This window comes from Protopterus annectens, chromosome 10.part0 (assembly GCF_019279795.1).
Source record: "Protopterus annectens isolate FY-2018-M chromosome 10.part0, PAN1.0, whole genome shotgun sequence".
Classification (NCBI taxonomy): Eukaryota; Metazoa; Chordata; order Ceratodontiformes; family Protopteridae; genus Protopterus; species Protopterus annectens.
In genome coordinates this window covers 1,115,965,260-1,115,987,728 of record NC_056744.1, presented here as the reverse complement: position 1 = coordinate 1,115,987,728, position 22,469 = coordinate 1,115,965,260, and positions in this window count along the sequence as shown.

Genomic DNA, 22,469 nt, shown 5'->3' with positions numbered 1-22,469 from the left:
TGTGGATATTGTATGAACTGAAACCCATAATAACACTCTGACATACCCACCAATCAAACATTGACCAGGACTGCAATACAACCCCTTGTCCATCCCAAGAGTGCTACTACAGGGATATGCATCTAATACATATGCCACATGCATAGTAGGGTGATGCATTGTCATGCCTCTCCTACGGTCAGCAACATCACTATCTTTAATACTGTGTGGCAATGTGTATTGTAATAGGAGAATGTGGACTCAAAATGCTTTACCCTACATATATACACACATGCACACTTTTGCCAGAACTCAGTGGGTATCCCATGCCTATCAACCCATTTGTACAAGAGTGTTGTGCTGGTACTGCAAGGCCCAGATAGCCCTTAGGGAGAAGAGCATAACAAGGTACATGTAATGCCCTGTACAGCAGCAGCCACATCTAATTATGGCAATGGGGGGTGCGGTGGGTGTGCAGGGCATCAGGGTATTCCCAACTACAGGTCTACAAGCACACAGACACTGATATTCGCAGTAATGCTCACGTACACATTAGTTAGTACTGGGGTGCACTGGTGCAGATGTTCATAGGTGTGTACAAGGCTATTGTCCATGGAGAGATGGGAAGTGTAGGGGATGTGTGTACAGTGGTATCATGACACATGCTATGTGCCAACAGGCCATCTATCAACAGATACCACTGGGGTGATCCTCAGGGTGAGAGTGACATGCATCAACCAATCATCAGGGTGCGTCTTGCAGAGGGCCAGTGAGGTGCTCCAGTTGCCATGTATGCAACATGTATTACATAACATGGTCAGTGACTGCCTTGGAGACCTGTACCCAAGCATGTTCTGTTGACTCTGGTAGTGTAGCTGAGGTATCCATGGTATGTGGTGCATACAGGGTCTAGATTCCTATCTGTGGCATTCATAATACAGCTGGGCAGACATGTCAGTGTCAGTCAAGCATAGATTGCCTGTAAGTACCTGACATCTGCACATCTGTACTGAGAACAGACAAACATCAGCAAGCCAACTAGCTATGCATTAGGATGAATGTGTTGACATAGATGTCTGACACCGCTAGGTATACCATTACTTCATGAAGCAGCCCTCACTGACATGTGCTATACACACAGTAGTCTACAGTTATTTTCCACATATCAGATCATTATCCAGTAGGAAATATTTAATAAGACACAGCTCACACACCAGGAATATGACAGTGACGACACAGAGTCCATCTTTGCATGCAGGGGTGTTTGTTTCCTGTGCTACAATTTGCAATCTACTCTTACTTGGGAAAACCACTGTCAACAGTAGTAACGTAATGATAGATGGGTAGTATCCCTGATTATATGCAGTCACACTGGCATGTAGCGTATGTAACACTTTCAAATGGAAAACAATGTTGTACAAGCCATATATACTCAAGTATCTCAGACAGTAGACTCATACCCCTTGCTACTGTAATGACAGCACATAGAAGCATGTTATGTACATGGCATTAAATACACTTATTAAAGATCTCACTACCCTGCTATGTTATCAGACCAGAATGTGAGCACTGGTTACCAGGGCTGAGCCATGCTTAGCATTGCTGCAATATTACAGCTAAGCACATTTGCACACTGGTAAGTGAAACCTACATGGTGTAAGCGCCTGTACATTTAACCGTATGTTAGCAGGGCTTACCTTCATGCAAACGGGCTTAAAGCTGCTTAACACTGCTCAAAACTGCCTTAACCACTCTGTATCCAACAGCCCTTGTTCTGCCCAGTAACAAAATAAACAGCCCATGAAGGTCATGAACCCAGGACCCGGTACATTATAGTCACAGCAGTTAACCACAAAGCCATAACAGCTATGAAGACAATCGTTGTTTTTTCCAATATATATCTGTCAGTGCACATACTGAATAGTATGTAACAATTGCTGAGACTTCTACAATTGTGTAGTACTTGTTAGCGATATTACTGTTGAATCACATATGTTGTTATATCTAAATATACACATATCAGATAAATACGGTGTGATACATCTGGGAAGGTGTGCACAACAGTAATGTTTACGCATAACAAGGATATGGATATGTATTTATATATTATATATATATATATATATATATATATATATATATATATATACATATGTAGATATATGTGTACATGTACATACGCATATATATGTATTTATATACATCTGTATATTGCAATATACATATATATATATAGATATAGATATATATATAGATATAGATATAGATATAGATATAGATATCTTCTTCTTTCGGCTGCTTCCGTTAGGGGTCGCCACAGCAGATCAACTGTTTCCATTTCTTCCTGTCCTCTGCATCTTGCTCTGTCACATCAACCGCCTGCATGTCCTCTCTCACCACATCCATAAACCTTATCTTAGGCCTTCCTCTTTTCTTGTTACCTGGCAGCTTCATCCTTAGCACCTTTTTCCCAATATACTCTGCATCCCTCCTCAGCACATGTCCAAACCAACGTAATATTGCCTCTCAGGCTTTGTCTCCAAACCTTCCAACCTGGGCTGACCCTCTAATATACGTATTCCTAATCCTGTCCATCCTCGTCACACCCATTGCAAATCTTAACATCTTCAACTCTGCCATGTCAAGCTCTGACTCCTGCCTTTTTGTCAATGCCACTGTCTCCAGCCCGTATAACATATATATATATATATATATATATATATATATATATATATATATATATATATATATATATATATATATATATACACACACATACATATATATATATATTAATTATGCCGCAGTGGTACAGCAGCGTTGTTACCTCACAGCAAGAGGTTCTCCCCGTACGATTCTTGGCTGGGCTTGGGAGTGCCTTCTGTGTGGAGTCTGCATGTCCTCCCCGTGGTTGGGTAGCATTTGAAAGACATATGTACGTAAATGGGCATGCCTTCGTTGAAGGTTGAGCATCGAGCTGGCACCTCGGCATTTCGTAAAAATCTACTGCCAATTCATTAGCGGACCGGAGTTCCGCTGTGGCAACCCCTTACCGGGAAAATCCGAAAGACAAACAACAACAACATATATATATATATATATATATATATATATATATATATATATATATATATATGTATGTATGTATATATGTATGTGTGTGTGTGTGTGTGTGTGTGTGTGTGTGTGTGTGTGTGTGTGTGTGATATGTATATGTGTATGTATGTATATATATATATATATATATATATATATATATATATATATATATATATATATATATATATACACATATATGTTTAACATATGTCCAGAACATGGAGTGGAGTCATACCTCAGCACCAATAGTCTCAACCTCTTAGTGCAAGGGGATGTCATGTAAGTATTGCAGGTATAAATGTAGACTCTTGCTACTGTAACAGGGGTTGTCTTAACAGAAATGTTTTGTGTGGAAGGTAGCATCTGCTATTGACATGTACACCATGAGTTACTGACAGACATCCTAAGGTCATCATAGTACAGTACCACGGATATCACAGTAACGGTCCTGTGGAATACAGCAGAGATATGACCAATAAATGTGGACAGTCTGACACACTCTGGTCAGTCCAGACGTATACACAGAACCCCTTAGTGCAAGATATGTGGACCAAGCCTGACAATGTAGATGTTAACAGCCATGTTAATGGGTATATCGCATAAATACTGGAATACATATGCCCACACAGTTTATGCATTCACACACTCCTGTCTGTCCTGACACATATTAACTGGTGGTGCAGAGGTCACATGCCCACATGCTACCCACTAGTTAGTGACATACATCTGTACAGCATCCCACTGCTTTGTCAGAAATACACGACAGTTATGGTTGCCTGGCAGCAGTACATCTGACAAATATCTGGACATAACATTACATTGGCTAAGTACATTGAGCTGCTAGGCATGTCATAAAGCACTGTGCAAACTACTGGCAGACTGCCACAACACTGGCCTACATTTCTTATGGGGGAATACACATGTATCTGCAAACATAACAGGCTCTACAGACATGTCACAGCACAGAGTAACAGACACCTGTGTGAAAGTGCATACCCACAATCAATGTGAACACAGCCACAGCCACATATGGTAAGTGTGCTTAATATTACAGTATATGGACTGTCTGATCAACACCATCCTCATATTTGCCACTCACACCCTAACCCTACATATACTGGGCCAATACACAGTGTATTCTGATGCCTGACTGTGGTATGGGACATGTGTGTGTTTGGCCTTACAAACATGTAAGCCGGTAGGGTACCATACACTGGAGCAGCATGTAACATCAGATAAAACAGGACCAAGAACAATGACATCTACCACAGTCTGTACACAGGCCAAGGTACATATTCACAATAAACACACTGTCGACAATCACCATAAGTACACAGACCGCACTACTGTACACACTATGACAGAATGTCCAGGTTTTGTCCTCAAATATAACCTCTACTATACATAACATGTCTAGCAGTCTGATATCTCACTGGTTTGTTATCAGGTATGATGTCAATAAATAATGGTGTACTGAACATATGTACCTCTTACTGCATGACAAATGTACAAAGGTTGATGGAGTTGTGGCTGGAGGCACAAATACAGGGCCAATATTGACATGTTGCTGTGATAGCCTCATACATTTACTGGTGCAACAGGGTTTGTTGTGACATATGTCCTATGAGGGATATGAAGTCAATAACTCTCATGGCTGTCAACCATGTACTGAGTGCAATCCTTAGACTATGCTTCTGCAGTTCTAAAGATAGGTAATCTTTGAGTAACACAACACATGTAAGACTTCAAACACTGGCCAGTCTGCAGATAGCCAGACAGGTGGGAGTTTCTTCAACCACATAACACTGTCATAACAGGTATTAAATCATGTAGACCCGCCATATCCACACAAACCCTGTTAAACCAACATTACTTCAAATGCAGAAGAGCAAGACTTACATTCTGTAGTCATGTCTGGAACATCCCCCTCCTGTTTGTTGGCCTGTCTCCACAGTGTATGTTGTTAGAGATATATCCCACTACCATCTGTGATGCTGTTTGCCAAACACCAACATGAAGTCCTGCTCACAGTGAATGAAAAGGGCCAACACCCACATGATATTCCTTGTTATAGGAGTGTGTTTCCAAGCAATTGGCTATGACAAAGTTACCACAGCTGTTCCACATGCAATGAGCTATTGGAGGGCTGCAATTCATGCACAGGCCATCAGCTGATCACGAGCATCACTTACAAAACATAAGCTGCTGCCTAAGCAAAGCATGTGCACTTCTCCACATCCACCAGAGAGGGAGTGGAGAAACAAAGTAAGACAGGGAGGGGGTAGGAGAGTAAAATCTAAGCATGCCTGTATCACACACTTACCAGTACTGGGTTTCAACCCCCTGCCTGACAATGTATTGCTATTACATTTTGATGCAGTTATAGTATGGCCACAGAGCTTATGTGTTAGACAGTTGTCCAAAGGTATATTTGACAGGGAGTGACATCAGCAAGTGATAAAGGAGGGATAAGGTAGGTGCAGTACATGTGCCTGTCCACAAGAACAGATGTCAAGGATGACACAGCCACACTCTTTCAGGGACTCATGCACATTATCACAGTTGGCAGGGTCAGGATTAGAAATCCTAACTAACTAGTTTGCTACACTACAGTATTACGCAGGTATCACATAAACCACAGAGGTTAACAGGCTGATATATGGGCAAAGAGTATGTCAAGGTGTCTGACATCAGAAGGCATGCTTCAGTAGGTCAATGGGAGGCATAGTGAGTGTGAATGGCATCCAAATCATTATACTCCACACACACACACACACACACACACACACACACACAGGTTTGCCAGTACTGACATGCATGGGTGCATTGCTTCACAGGTGTGTAGGGGTTGACTGTGCCAGAAGGCTATGCAAGGCTAGGTAAAGTTTATACCTTGGCATCATGCCACATGACAATGGTTTGTGGTGTGGCTCAGGGGTGTAGTCTCTGGAGTGGCCCACACAGGTAGGTATTGTATTCACCATCCACTCATCTGGGTTACTATTGTGGGTGGCCAGTGCTGTGCAATGCTTTCCATGTATGTGTTCTATATTCCATAACATGGGCGGTGTCTGGGATGTGCACACGTCCCACATGCATGTTCTGTGACATGTAGAAATGTACCTGGGGTGTCTGGGGCATGTTGGCTGGACAGATTGGTATCATCTGATGTGCCATTCCAGATCTCATGTGATGAGAACTAGCAATGGAAACCAGGTTGACCATGCACCTACATTGACAGCATGATACAGGTATTCACTGGTGTAAGTGGGATCTGTCCATACAGGGCATGTGTATAAGGCATGGTATTTCCTTTGTGGGTTACATTGGCTGACTCTACAGTTGTTGCAGGCATCCAGTGGGGAACATAGCAAAGGACCATTGTTTGCAATGATTTGCCTATTGTATGGATGTGTCAGGGTGCCATGTCCTCTGTAGTCCACTGCAGTTACACCATAGTAACTATCTGTGGGCAGTATGAAGGGAACTACCAACATAGTGGTTGTTGCCTAGCCAAGTGTGTTTGTGTATGACACGTGGGTGGAGAGTGTTCTCTGGGTAATACAAGGGTTGCATATATAGTTCCCCAATCCATGATGTCACATGTAGGGGTATGGATTATCTACACCAGCCTCTCTGCTGTTTGACATCTGTTGTCCTTGTAAGGTGGACATTGTGACATATAATAGGCCCACCATATAAGAAATTTGCAAAGCCCACTCCACAATGAGTCCTGTTATTACACACTCACATCTACCTCTACACTGGATACTAATAAACACACACACAAACACACACACACACAGAGTCTTATAGTTGCCATGTTTGGGATTAGAACTCCTACCTAACAAGTACATCACACTACAGTATTACAAAGTTATAGGACATGCCACGGAACTTATGTTGCTGCTTTTTTTCCCATAGGTCTATTTCAATGTGAATGACATCAGCAGCCCTGTCAAAGTAGAGCAATGGAAATTGTAACGACTGTGAATGCCATCAAAAGCATTGATCCCTACACATATAAACAAAAAAAAAACACACACAAAGTTTCAGTTGCCATATCTGTGATTAGAACTCCTACCTAATTAGTACATCTCACTACAGCATTATAGCACACACCGTGGAGCTTACTGGGCTACTTCTTCCCCAAAGGTGTATTTCAAAGTGAATGAAATCAACAGCTGTTCCAAGGTAGGGCAATGGAAAGTGTAGTTCATAGGCTCATAGGTTGTTACTAGGCTATCAGCCCTAGGGCCTATGCAAGCCTAGCCATGACAATTCCCTGGCTATTTCTTCCCACAATATTTACTTCCCTGGAACCCTGTCTAGCAGGGTGACTGATGTGATCCCCGGGGTGACTTTCCTATCTCCCATCCAATCATCAAGGTTCCTTTTGAAGAGGGCCAAAGAGGCACTCTGCTTGACATGTATGGGCAGTCTATTCTAGAGCCTGGGTAATCTCCGGGTCAGGAACCCATCCCTCCAGCATGTTTTGTTCATTGTGATGACAAGGTTTGGATCCCCAGAGCATGTGGCTCTGAGGGACTGGGATTTCTTTAAGTGTAGCATGTCCAAAGTTCTGGGTTTGACATGGCATTGTATGTTAAGCGGAGATCACCTCTGAGTAGATGATATATTACAGAGTATAGCTGGATGATTTTCAGATGGTCAGCATAGGGCATCTGCTTTAGGCCTGCAATTCTTTTATTGAGGCATTTCTGCAGCCTTTCTAGTTGTTGCAGATGTCTTGAGAGGTACATACCAAATGGGGCATTGTATTCTATACTGGGCTACTGAGAGATGACTACAGTGGGACAATGGCCTCCTTTTTCTGGATGAAAAGCCCTTAGTAATGAGGTGTGCTACATAGCCAGATTTCCTGACTGTTGTGGCAATGTGGTTATCGAAGGTGAGACCACTATCCACCTGTGTCCTTAAGTCTCTTATAACACTTTCGGCATTTAGTGTACTGCCAGCTATGTGGTACTTCATGGGTAGATGTTCCTTCCCAAAGGAGATAACTATACATTTCTTGGCATTGAGCTTGAGCCCATGGCTCTGGCACCAAGCATCTCTTTCTGTAAGGCCCTTTTGAATAATATGCACATCATTTGGGGATTCAATATTGGCTCCCAGTTTGCAGTCATCTGCGACCTTTGTTAGCCAGAGTCCCTTAGTGTTGTCTGTACTTCAGAGCAGTAGATGCCACACAAGAGCAGTACCAGGGCTGAACCCTGAGGTACTCCATATGTCACTCATCTGGAGCTGGATTTGGAGTTGCCTATGTTTACAATGTGGGTTCTGTCAGTATGGCAGTTGGCAACCCATCGAGTGATGTAGGGATTAATGGGCAGCTTAGTATGTTTATCTATTATTCCAGACTAGGGGATGGTGTCAAAGGCCTTGGCAAGGTCCGGATAGGCTATGTGAACTGCCTTACCCATGTCCACAGCTCTGAAGACTGATTTGAAGATGTCAATCAGGTTCAGGAGACATGATCGGCCCTTCACCAACTCAACCTGGGTGGGGTCTAGTATTTGCAGGTTGTCAATGTCTTTGTTTATAACTTCCATGATAATACATTCCATGGCCTTGCAGATCAGGCTCATCAGACTACTAGGGCAGTAGTTCCCAGGATCCAAGGTGGATCCCCCCTTGTGGAAGGGGGTAACTGTAGGTTTGCACGACTCAGTGGGCATGAAGCCTGAGGCGTGGCTATGATTAAACATGGCACATAGATGAGGTGCCAGTTCATTTTGCAGTTCATGTAGCACACAGCCCGGGATGTTGTCTGATCCCATGGATGCTGTTTTCTTAGCACTGGAGAGTATAGTTTTTACCTGTGTGGCCATTATTACCAGAATCTGACAATCTTTCGTTATTGAGATGTGCCCTTTAGAGGGTGGGAGTGGGGTGCAGTTGGCACTGAATCAATCTGCCAGCATATTGGCAATATCCTTGAGATCAGTATATTTAATGCCATTCTGTTGTAGCTCAGAACAGATCTGAGCATTGTCATTTAGATTCCTGACATAGCTATGGAACAGCTTGCGGTTGTCTTTGGAATCTTTAGCTATATTATGTTCATAACGAGCTTTGGAAGATTTTATGAGGGATCTCAGCTTCTTACTGAGACTGGTAAGGGGGTTTTTTGCATCCTGGCAATTTCCTCTTTTCTGCAACAGTTTCTTTCTTTTGTTGTAAAGTTTGTTTATGGCAGGGCACCACCACATTGGCTTCCTTTTCTTGGAGGGGAGCATCGTGGTTCTATTTGGGATGGCACAATTCATGCATGAGTGGATGTGCTCGTACAGTGCCTTAGTGTAGGATTCAGCAGTCGACCTTTCAGTTCCTGTCTGCATGGGTGTCATGATGTTTGTCATGTCTGACATATGTAGCATGGAGTTGGCCTTGGAGACATTTTTTACGGAGGTTTCCTTACTGGGGTGTGGGGGAGGGATGTGGATGTTAAGTGTGATTAGCTTATGGGCAGACCTGACCACTGATGGGGTGACCATAGGTGTGGCGCATCGATTTCCCATGTGCGTAATGACCAGGTCTAGGATTTTGGAGCCCCTGATAGGACTATGTGTTACTTGATCCAGGGCATTGGGAATTATGACTTCTAAGAACCATTGGGCACAGGTGTTGGTACATGAGTAGTTTTCCCAGTTAATGGCAGGATAGTTGAAATCACCCAGTATTAGAGTGTTTGGCTGTATCTTAATATTTTCCACTATGTTTAGAAAGGTGTAGTGGGAATCCTGGGGCATGGTGAGGGATCTGTAGCAAGCTATACAATTTGGATTGCAGTCTTACCTAGTGTTAGTTACACCGAGAGAATTTCAGATGGATTGTGTTGGGCAAGTAGCCTGGTGGTGTGAATATCCTTGGTGACTATGGACACTCCTCCACCTTTAGTGTTTTGGTCCTGGTTTGGTGGCTGACAGATGTGGTAAGAGCTGTACCTGGCACTGCAGGGGTGTTCTCTGGAGCCTTGGATCAGGTCTCTGTTACTGCACAGATATCGATGTTCTCCATTTTTAGGAGTGCCAAGTGACTGTGAATGGCCACAAAAGCATTGATCCCTACACACACACACAAGCAAACACACACACAGTTTCATGGTTGTCATGTCTAAGATTAGACATCCTACCTAATAAGTACATCACACCACAGCATTACACAGTTATAGCAGGTGCGACGGAGCTTACTGGGCTACTACTTCCCCAAAGGTGTATTTCAAAGTGAATAACATCAGCAGGCCTGCCAAAGTAGGGCAATGGAAATTGTAGTGACTGTGAATGGCCTTAAAAGAATTGATCCTTACACAGACAGACAAACACAGACACACTAAGTTTTACAGTTGCCCTGTCTGGGATTAGAACTCCTATCTAACTAGTACATCACACTATAGTATTACACAGTTACAGCATGCGGCACAGAGTTTACTGGGCTACTCTCTACCCAAAGGTGTATTTCAAAGTGAATGACATCAGCAGTCCTGCCAAAGTAGGGCAATGGAAATTGTAGTGATTGTAAATGGCCTCAAAAGCATTGATCCATATGTATACAAACAAATACACACACACACACACACACACACACACACACACACACACAGACTTTTACAGTTGCCATGTCTGGGACTAGAACTCCTACCTAACTAGTACATCACACTACAGCATGATGCAGTTACAGAACGTGTCACAGAGCTTACTGGGTTTCTCCTTCACCAAAGGTGTAGTGCAAGGTGAATGACATCAGCAGCCCTGCCAAAGTAGGGCAATGAAAATTGGAGTGACTGTGAATGGCCTAAAAAGCATTGATCCCTACACAGATAAACATACAAAGTTTTATAGTTGCCTTGTTTGAGAATAGAACTCCTACCTAACTAGTACATCATAATACAGCATTACACAGTTATAGGATGCACCATGGAGGTTACTGGGCTACTTTTCCCCCAAAGGTGTATTCCAAAGTGAATGACATCAGTGGCACTGCCAAAGTAGAGCAATGGAAATTGTAGTGACTGTGAATGGCCTCAAAAGCATTGATCCCTACACATACAAACACACAAAGTTTCACAGTTGCCATGTCTGAAATTAGAACTCCTACCTAACTAGTACATCACACTACAGCATTACGCAGTTATAGCACACACAATGGAGCTTACTGGGCTAGCTCTTTCCCAAAGGTGTATTTCAAGGTGAATGACATCAGCAGGCTTGGCAAAGTAGGGCAATCAGGAGTGTATTGACTGTGAATGGCCACAAAAGCATTCATCTCTACACAAACACACACACAACACACACACAGTCCCTCAGTTGCCATGTTTGGGATTAGAACTCTTACCTAACTAGCATATCGCACTATAGCATTACACAGTTATAGCACACACTACGGAGCTTATAGGACTACTCCTTCCTCCTTCACCAAAAGTGTATTTCAAATTACATCAGTAGGCTTGCCAACGTAGTCCAATGGGAAGTGCAATGTCTGTGCATGGGCCATAAACCATTCATCTGGAAGCAGACACACAACACTCAGGCACACACAGGTTTAAATGTAACATGTACATGTATACAACTGCAGAATGAATAACGACTTGTACAGTCATGTTACACAGTTATCACAACCACCACAGACACTATAGTGCTGAGGGATACCAGAGGCAAATGTCTACAGTGATTGACATTTGCACATCATGTGGTTTTAGCCAATTGGATGCGTGCTGGGTGGGACAGGCCTAATGATGGGAGGCTCTTTGTCACTGTCTGTCACTCTCTTCCACACACCTATGTATGTGTAAGCTTGGCCTATTATAGTGGGTTGTCCTTGGATATATGTGTGTATTCCTATCCAATGTGTGTGCAAAGCATGACTGGTTTGAAATGTGGAGTGGGTGCACAAACATCTGTGACTGTCAGATATGTATAGTTCACTGTTGTTGCCAGAAGTGTGGGAGCATGCCCAGTATGACCTTTCATTATTTTGTCAGACATGGGCTTCATTTCCCTAAGTGTGGGAGCATGCCCAGTATGACCTTCTGCATTTTATGTGTGAATCCATTCCAGGTTGGCTGTACTCCAGTGCAGGCTTTTGTGCTCTACACCTACAGCTAGCAACCTGTTTCTGTGGGATATCTGTAGATCAGTTGAGAATATGGGGTCAAAATGGGCAAGCATAGTGGGTTACTGTAGGTAATTGTGTCTATGCTGCTTCTGCTACAATGGTTTTGTGTTAGCAGAGATATTCAGACATATGTGCTGTTTTACACTGTGATGTTTTATGTCATCAACTACTGTCAGGTATACATATTTGCTTGCAGTAATTTCCTGGGGAACACAGGGTGAATGAAGGTGTGTCCAGTATAGTGGTCTGCAGCCTACATATTCTTGGACAATCATGCCATTTTGGAGAGGAAGCTGCTGATGAGTCTGTATAAATGGTTCGGTATTTTGGTACAGTGGTGACTGAGGATCCCATGCTTGTACATCCATCAATGTGTCAGTATAGCCATATCCTGCTGTGGCCATACCTCACAGCTGTACATATTCACACAGGTTACCTAGAGGCAGGGCTCATATTTCTGGTCATTACCCCTTCACATTGTGGTTTACAAACAGGATTGTAGCCACCAATTCCTGTGTTTGCAGGCAGGGATAGTATGTGCAGACGGCTGAGTTTTAGATTTCACACACTCCATGGCATCCATGCTCCCCCCACCCCCCCTCTGTTATTCTATCCTCTTCCAAACATTATGCAAACATTATCTGATAAGTTCCCTATAGTTATGACTTCATCCCAGCAGTATTTTGGGGTTGGTCCACAGTTCATGCAGTAGGACATGGTGGACATGTTACTGGGAGTTGTTGACATGGCCTTGCATTTGGGTTCTGTGGACTGTGTTATGTTGTTATTTGGGAGGCCATGAGATAACATACACTGGCATAATAATGTGGCAAGATTGTTACACTGGAGATTGTGCAAACAGATTGTGCAAACATTATGGTATTGAAGTGGCTGAAAAACACTGGAAACATGGGCTACAGAGAATCATAAAAAATGATGAAGTTTACATCACATGGGATCACCCAATACCAACAGTCCAAAAGGTAGATGCTAGAAAACCGGATATAGTCCAAGAAAAGAAGACAAAAGTAGCATTGATCATTGAAATCACCACACCTAGTGACTACAATGTCTTGCATACAGACAGACATAAAGTCATAAAATACCTTGATTTCCAGGCAGAAATTAGAGCCATGTGGAAGAAAAATACCCAGAAGTTCCAATAGTAGTAGGAGCAACTGGTCTTAGGAAAAATAATTTACAATCGTATTTAGATATGGTACCAATTCATGTAACACCGTATGAATTGCAGAAGGAGTCATTAATGGGCATATTGCGGGTGCTGCGAAGAACACTTTTGGCTAACATCATTGTACTTTGACTTAGGAATGGGGTCCATTCCTGTCATGGGATTAGAAACCCAAAAGACTTGGAGAAATTAAAAAATGGCAGAATGGGCGAGACACAGGCATTTGACAGAGAACTGTGGGGAATTTGGTAGTGATGCAGGCCATCTGTAGCAGGCCATTGAACTGTGTCACTCCTACAGTCCCATGCTGCAAGCCACTATATTCCCCTGGGGTGACAGGGTAGGTGTGCAAGGTGTTAATGTCAATAGTTTCCATCATTATTGATCCAGTGGTGTGGATGCTGGCAGGGTGCTGATTACAGCTAGGGTCACACCTGCATGGGACACCTCTTCAGCATGCTGCATTCTGTGGCTATTTCCATACAGAGGTGTGGGTCATATTGTACTCATTCCCAACAGCAGGGGTAAGACTTGTGAGGTATCTGTGGCTGATGGTGGGGTAAGCTGGGTGCATGTGTACTATGGAAGCTACTTGCAGCTGACTCACAGATATATGTGAGGCATTCCACTTATGCTGGCTTGTGCAGGGACATCAGCAGTTTCTCAATACTTCATACCTGTGACCTTTGTGGTCTGCCAGTGTTTAGTCAGATGTCATCAGTATTCCATACTACAAACCCAACTAATGTCCTTCTAACCTGTATGTACAATTCCAAAGGTGTGTACATTTGACAGTAACATTTTATGCAGTGTCTGTCTAGGGTACTTCCACTTGTGTACTGTTTGTAAGTCTGGGCCCACAATCATGACATGTCCATCTTTCAGATGGTGACAGATATTACATCTGAACAATTACTATGGCTTACTGATGGAATTTGTCTTGCTGGGATGCATTGTGTTTGGCACTACAGTTGTGAAAACTTGGCCCTGTCATCGGTAGTACTGGCCAATGGCCACCAGGACAAAACCCACCATGCCTACATGCTGACCTCTCTCACACAATATACAACACACACCAAACTAACACACACAGCCCTGCATATTGTACACCTGCTACAATCTATCCTGCTACTTTGTCCAGCTCAGATAGTCTGTGCTCCACTGTTATTATACCTACACATACATGTTATTACATTTCTACATGGGATTGTAAGGGGGGGCACACCTGACAACTGTACAAATTTGCTATGACTGTACTGGTATTTCAGGTACTCCATTTCATTATGTATTCTGACCTATCATGCAGACTAGAGGCATATCAGTGTACTACAGTTCTTCGGTCTTATTGACCTACTTTTCAGTTTCAGACTTCTTACACTTCAGAATTGACATCCCACTGCCTGACCTGTTGTAGTGTGTTTGTGTAGGTCTGTAGGGGGGCTGTTCTCCATAGCCATCAATTAGAGGCCTTAGCACAGCCTTTCTTTGTGTTTGTCTATGCCTGTCCTGCTGGCTGAGACTGTTGTTGGGTATGTGAGCCTCACTGACTGGCATGTGTGTGTCCTATGGACACACATTTATCCCACCCCATTTCCTGCAGTGGGTTTTGTCACCTTGTGTAGTACTGGCTACTATGGTGACACCAGTATTTGTTACAGATTTCATGCTGCCAATATAGGTGTCTACTATCTGCTGGCAACCCATTCAGCTACCTGACTTCCTTGCATGGTCACATCCATATCATAGCTACAATTAACAAAACATACTACACCATTCAGCAGTTGATAGGGAGAGTGACTTACCTTGTAGCTGTGCCAGTATTGAGGATGGTGCTGGAGGGCTGATGGTTGGATGCACATATTATACTCCTTATACATAGTTAAGCACAGGAAGTGTCATGTTTGGCATCCCTTTTACTGTATGTGCAAGTCAGAGAGAGGTGTCATTCCCTGGGTTCCTACCATGTCAGTGTATGTGCTATGGGTTGCCTCTTTGCCAAGGCCTGAGCATACTGGGCATGCCTCCTTCTGCCTACTGGGGCAGGCTCAGGTTGTTCCTCCTCTGAGTCACTCTGTGTCTGTGCAGGCCTTGGCAATGGTGGGGGACTGTGTGGCCATGCCCCATGCTGTTCCTGCTGCAGCTGTTTCCGCAAGATCATATTGTGTAGCATGGCACATATGATGACACTTTGGGTATATGTAGCTGGTGAATACTGCAGGCTCCACCAGATATGTCCAGGTACTGGAACCATGACTTGAGCATCCCAAACATATACTCTATTATGATTCTGGTCTGTGCATATGCCTCATTATGGAGTTCTTGTTCAGGTGTACGTGCATTTCTGATGGGCATCATCAGCCATGGCTCCAGTGCGTAACCAGCATCCCCCACTAGGTGGCCATATGGGATGTCCACACTGGCAAATCTCTGGTACAGCTGCATCATATGCCAGATGTGGGAGTTGTGACAGCTTCCAGGGCAGCCAGCACACACATTCATTATAATGCCCTGGGCATCATACACAACCTGGCAGTTGATGGAGGGGGAAGCCCTTGCGGTTTATGAAGACCACACCCTGCTCACTGGGTGGTGCTTTGATGTGTATATGCATGCAGTCTATAGCACCCACTATCTCAGGGTATTCTGCTATTTGGTGGAAGAGACGCACATTGCTGGTCAACGCCTCATGCGTGTTAAGGAAATATATGTGCTCACTGGCATGTGCTGACATGGCATCCAGGAACTGGTGCAGTAGCCTGGATGCTGATTCCTATGAGATCCCCATAATATCCCCAGTTGGCCTTTGGAAGGCACCTGTGGCTAGTATTCTTAGGCCTACACATACCTTGGTATCCACTGGGATGGGTTCCCCTCTGTTGGTTCTGTGTGTGAGGTGTGGCCGGCACAGCACAACAATGGGCTGTAGGAGGTCCCTGTCAACCCTATAGTGCTCCACTATCTCCAGCTCATGTAGCCCCTGGCAGGTTACCCTGGGTCTGTACACTCTTCTCCTTCTCCTCACTCTGGATTGGTCATCAGTATTCTCATCCTCACCACCATCAGCCTCTTCCATATGTTGATTTGTGAGAGCAAATGCAGCCCCTATAATTTTGTTGCTTTTGTTAGGTAAAATTTCCCTGTTTGTGTACACCAGTGGTGTAGAGTTTGAGGGTAAAACCTGAGGGAATGGTGTCTGCATAATTTATAGTAGTGTGCTGGGCTGGGCTGCTGCCTCTGTAATTGGCTGATTCTGATACATTTCACCTCCCAGCTATGCTAGTTCTCCTTGATTACCTTCCTACTGCTGTTTTCCCTTCCCATTGCCTTCCTGTTTAAGCCCAGAGGCATGCCGCACTCAGATGTGCACAGATCTGCTATTTTCTGGTTTAATTTTTTTATTTGGTTTAAAATGGTTTACTATTGAAATGTCAAATGGCACTACATCGACTGTACTATAGTCGAACACGGAAGTTTGAAAATAGTAATGTCGACGTCAAAAAAACAATCTAGGAATGGTTTTAACATGGGTCGAGGTAGGTGTTCAGTATTATTCAGAACTACAAACATCTCCCCTACCTCGACCAATGTTAAAACACAGTCCTAGATTGTTTTTTTGTCGTCGACATTACTATTTTCGAACTTCCGTGTTCGACTATAGTACAGTCGATGTAGTGCCATTCGACATTTCAATAGTAAACCATTTAAAACCCGGTGCGCAGTGCACACACCCCTTTAGGCAATGTAAAGTGTGATTGGCAGCATCAGACACAACCCCTTCCTTAGCTCTGCTAAGCTTAGGGCAAACCCAAGCCACAGGGCTCCAGTAAGCTTACAGTATGCCTGACACACCACTCTAGGATGTCAGCTAGCTCTTAGGCTTGTACCATGGTCTTCCTGCACCTACACGGCTGGGTACAGGCTATCCATGAGAAGAAATCTGTGATTCAGTATCATTCCCCTCATTTGCATAGGATTGCCTGCTAATGCCTAGTTACAAGTCCCACACTGAGCCTTCCCTCTTAACAACCACTATTCACTGGCCTTGTTGTCTTCTGCCTGCCATTGACTATAATGGCAAAATTGTGATTTTGCAGGGGAAGCTTTTTTCAGGGTTGTTCTTTTATTTTTCGGCTGATCCCATTTGCACACCGCTGCCCTACACTTAAACGTCCAAAATCGGCCAAAAAAATATATATATATTTTTACAACTGTTTTCCATCCCAACGGCCATATATTTGGCCATTGGCATGCTTTACACATTATATACACCCTTTATTTGGAGCTGTCATGGCTCCGTTTTGTAGTTTGCAGAAATGTACTTAGTTACTAACTGAGTACATTTCTGCAAGTTATACTACTCCTGCACGGATGGCTGCCAGCTTCCTGGATTGCAATTTCACCTCATTTGCATGGTTTTTACTTGAAAATGGGGTAATTTGCATACAGGAGTTGTGTCCGTGCAGGAATAGTGCAGGAGCGCTCATGCACATCCTGGGAGCTTGTTCCTGGATCTCTCGGCAGCCATATTGCCTCCAGCAGCTCCTGCACTATTCCTGCACGCCGTGCAGAGCTTGCTGAATCCTGGGGTTGGTCTAATTGGCTCAAAATACAAATCTACATCTGCTTTCCAGTAACTGGTATACTCTTTTCAGACTGGACAGCCTCTTAACATCAAAGTTGCTTTCTACTTCTAGCTTAGAAAATACAAAGCAATCAATTTATATCTCCTTTTATACAATATCCTGGAAAGTTTGGAGTACCCTGACCCAGCTTTAACATCTTCCCGTAATTTTCAATTGTTGTTTACCTGGATTCTTTTCAGAGCACTGCTTACTATCCAAGAGACATCCTTGATGGGCTACATTTCATCCCTTATACCTTGCTTTGCTTTGAATATTTAATGTATTTTTGGCCTGAGATAATTTTATCACCCTGCTACTGAATCTGTTTCCATTGGTAGACCTATGGTCCCATTATTTTTAGTTACTTTTTCAGTTATAACAACTTCTTTGGCATATATTTTGTAATTTTATGTTTTGCTCTTGCCTTTTGGTACAAACTCACAATAGCACAAGGCTACACCTTTTATTTTACCCCTTTTATTTTTAATTTCTAAAAAAGCAAAAAAGCACAAGAAGCTAGTCACTCCTGTTAATATTCTGGCATGGAAAGAGATAAAAATGTAAGCTACAAAAAAAAAAAAAACAGATGCTTAAAGCCAATTACCTTCCCTAAACCCACTTGCAGAAAGCCATAAAAGGAAGTAGTAAATCAGGATTGTTAAATGAGTAAAACTAGTCACTATCACATCATTCTAAGTCAATATCAGTGTAATTTGAATTACCAAGCCTTTAGCAACACTTAATAACTGATTTATTGCTGAACTGGGGAGCTATGAGAGTGACCTGTTTGCAATGCAGCCTTAAGGTAATGTAATCCATCATTTTTCACTCTGAAAACAGCTACTGATGCAGGGTTGAAAGAAAAAAAACAGTTGATCCTCTTTTTTAAGATACACCTGACATATGTTTTTTATAAATCATCCTTGTCAGAACTCACTGCTACCAGCATATAAACATTTAGCTTGATGAAGTTATTTTCCATGACAAAAGTTCTGTCTGTGAATTTCTAGCATAAAAACAGATACACTGGCATTATACAGGCTCCTTATATAAATTATATATATATATATATATATATATATATATATATATATATATATATAATAGGTTTACTATCAAAATATGGACTGGCACTTATGCAAAAAATTTGCATAAGTGCAAAAATTGGGAATTGAAATATTCTGAACCAGTGTTACCGAATATAAATATTTCATTGTCTGTAATGAACTTTTTTCGAAGGTCGAGCATCGCAGTACTCATTTTCAACATTCTTGCTTTCCAACATTACCAGATTTGACATTACTATTCGATTATTACATTACAAATATTACGACTTTCAATATTATGATAGTAAACCTATGCATATGAGGGTATTGGAACTGAGTTATATACAAATATACCAACAGACACCTGACTGATGCTCACATAAAAAACATAGTTGATGAAAACTAAACCTACTGAAACAGAAAAAGTCTGTGAAAAATACCTTATTCAATTAAAAAACAAACAAACAAACAAAAAAAGACAAAAAGCTATTTCAGTCAGACTAAATTTGTCTGAATAGTGTTACAGAATGAGTTTTTCTGAGGTAAGGTGCATGGTTAGGGTTGGGATAGGAGCAAGAATAGGACTTAGGGTTAGCAGGTATTAGTAAGGTGCTTGAGTGGGTTGACCTCACCACATACCCCAGCACATACCCATACTGTTATCTACATACAATCTTACACACTCTAAATCCAGACACCCACCACAATACTTTCAAGGCACATAATGTCAACGTGTACATACAAAAGTAGGCTTTATGTTTCATTATAAATCATCATTGTATAAGGGAAGCAATGCAGAAGTCTTTCTGGAAACAATCCAATCTTAATATAACTCTCATTATGCAAAAATAATATCTTGTAATATGTGATGCAGTCAGAAGAAAACGTTGTTAGTCATTAAAGTATCTAAATATGTGCAACATTCACACTTTCCAAAAATAACAAGGTTAACAGCATATGGACAATAAATGTTTGTGCTATCAAAGTGCAAAACTGAGCACTTTTTGGTATTACGTTCAATCGTGTTTTGTTGTGACTGCTTCCAGAGGTTATGCAAAAAGATTTGAACTATAGTTACATCCAGTAGATTTGCAACAATGTACCCCATTTCACTAACAGTAGCAAACATAGCAAGTCATTCATTAAATGTAAATGGTACAAATAAAAAACCTAGAGGAAGCATCATTAGTAATGAGCATAAATGCCAAATAATAGTTTTCTTGTGTCTGATAACGTGTGACCTATGTGATATCTAGATGAATACCCACAGAAGAACACACTGATTTTTTGACATTTTTTTCAGACCATATGCCAGTTAGGTGGAATAGTATCAAAAACCTTCTATGAACTTACACAACATCATATGAAATGCCTGTAACAACAAGACTGTCAACATAACAATAAGAAATAATCAAATTAGTTTAGCAAGATATAGCTTTAACATAGTTTGTACTGGAATGCAAGGACTTAGAACCATTTCAAATAATTCCCTTTCAATGCAGTCAAAAGTAAATGTCAGTAATTTGATACCATATTCCACTTTGGTCCATAATTTCAACAGCCACCTCGTTGAGCTGTAGCTCGAATCTCAGTTGTTAAACCTCTCAATATTTGTTGATCTTGTTGAAGGCCAGAATGTCACATGGTTGATACCTTAGTTGCTGTACTTCAGGCTTACACACATCAAATCTTTCTGCATCCCCTACCCACTGCTGTTTATATTCCCCTCTATCTGTGATTTCACTTGGTTTTCAGTTGTGTTGCTCAATCAATAGGATATTCAGTAAGAAAAACTCAAATAGTTCCCTCTTGCCTCTCAATTTCTCATCCCTCAACTTGATGGACTATACTCTGACATTCTTAGAACCCCGTTATATATAGGAATTCCAAAGAAATCTTTGTATATTGGTAGTATAAGCATCCAGAAAATGATGCTTGTTCAAAAATATGCAGCAAACTAGGGCCTAGACTATCTAGATTTTAATAAAGAATCCAGGAAATGTATCCATGCCATTTATATTTATTTTACCTATATGTTTAATGGAAAAGCCTCTTGTTCAAATTGTCCCTTTTATGGGGCAGGCTGGGAGCACTATGTGATTAAATGACTTTCTCAGAGTCTTACAATAAACAAACAATTATCTCAAGCTATCATACTCTCTCAAAAACAACATATGTTCTGGTCAGGTCGTTACACTTCCACCGGCCATATGGACATTCACAGATGATGTTCTCATGTTAGCTGCATTACCTTTCATAGATCATAACAGGGACTTCAACATAGTTAGGCACTCCTCCCTCATGCTTCGCCTGATTGAACTAGGCATCAGCCCTGATGCCATTCTTTGGTACCACAGCTCTTACAGACAGACATTTCATAGTTAATTATAATGTTGTATCTCCCACACTTCCTCTCTATGTAAAGGAGTTCCTCAAGGCTATATACTTGCATATCTGCTATTCTCTCTATTTCAATAATATATATATATATATATATATACATACATACATACTCCCACTGGATCTTCCTCACTTTCCCCTTTTTATGCTGATGATATGGTCCTCTATCTCTATTATATACCACTCATTAGCTGCATTACAAGATGAACTATAATCTGATTTCCTCTGCCTCATGGATCAACAAGAAAAATCTCATTCTTAGCACATCAAAAATAATGTTGTTCAGCACTCACCAGAAGCTCAGCAGACCCTAATACTATAACAGTCCATAACCACAACAACCCTCCCTTGAAGCAAGTGTCCTCAAAGTGCCTTGGTCTCTGTTTAGCCCCCATCACTTCATTTCATCAATAACCTAAAAAAAAAAAAACACATTAAATTGAATCCCCTTCTAATCTGGTCACAATAAAACCCTCTTTTCTGTCTTACCAATCCAGGGCTGCACTGGGAAAGGGATCCTACTTCCTTATCTCAAATTCTGCTCCATCAGGTATCTTCAAACTCTAGAACACTAAATCTATATATTTTTTATTTATTGCTCCTGAAATGAATACCACTGTATAACTCTGGAAAAAGCAAACTGGACCCAGTTAAACAAAGAGTAGATAGATTGTCTTCTAGGCTCACAACTCTTCAAGCTACAGTATAAATATACTCTCAGTCCTTTAAAGTCAAAACTAATAAGACACCCCCCACATACAACCTCAGAAACTTAAATCATACTGGTCCTTTAACACAAATTCTTCTTTGCAAACGTCATGTCTTGGACCATGTGTTCTCAATTTTTGGTTCCAAACTTTGGGATTCCTTCCCACCTGAACTTACAGACATTTCATTTTACTCTAATTTCTGTGGACTACTAAAATCTCATCTTCTTAATCAAACTAAATGTACCTGCAACCCAACAGGTCATGTAATCTAAATCAAAGCATATAT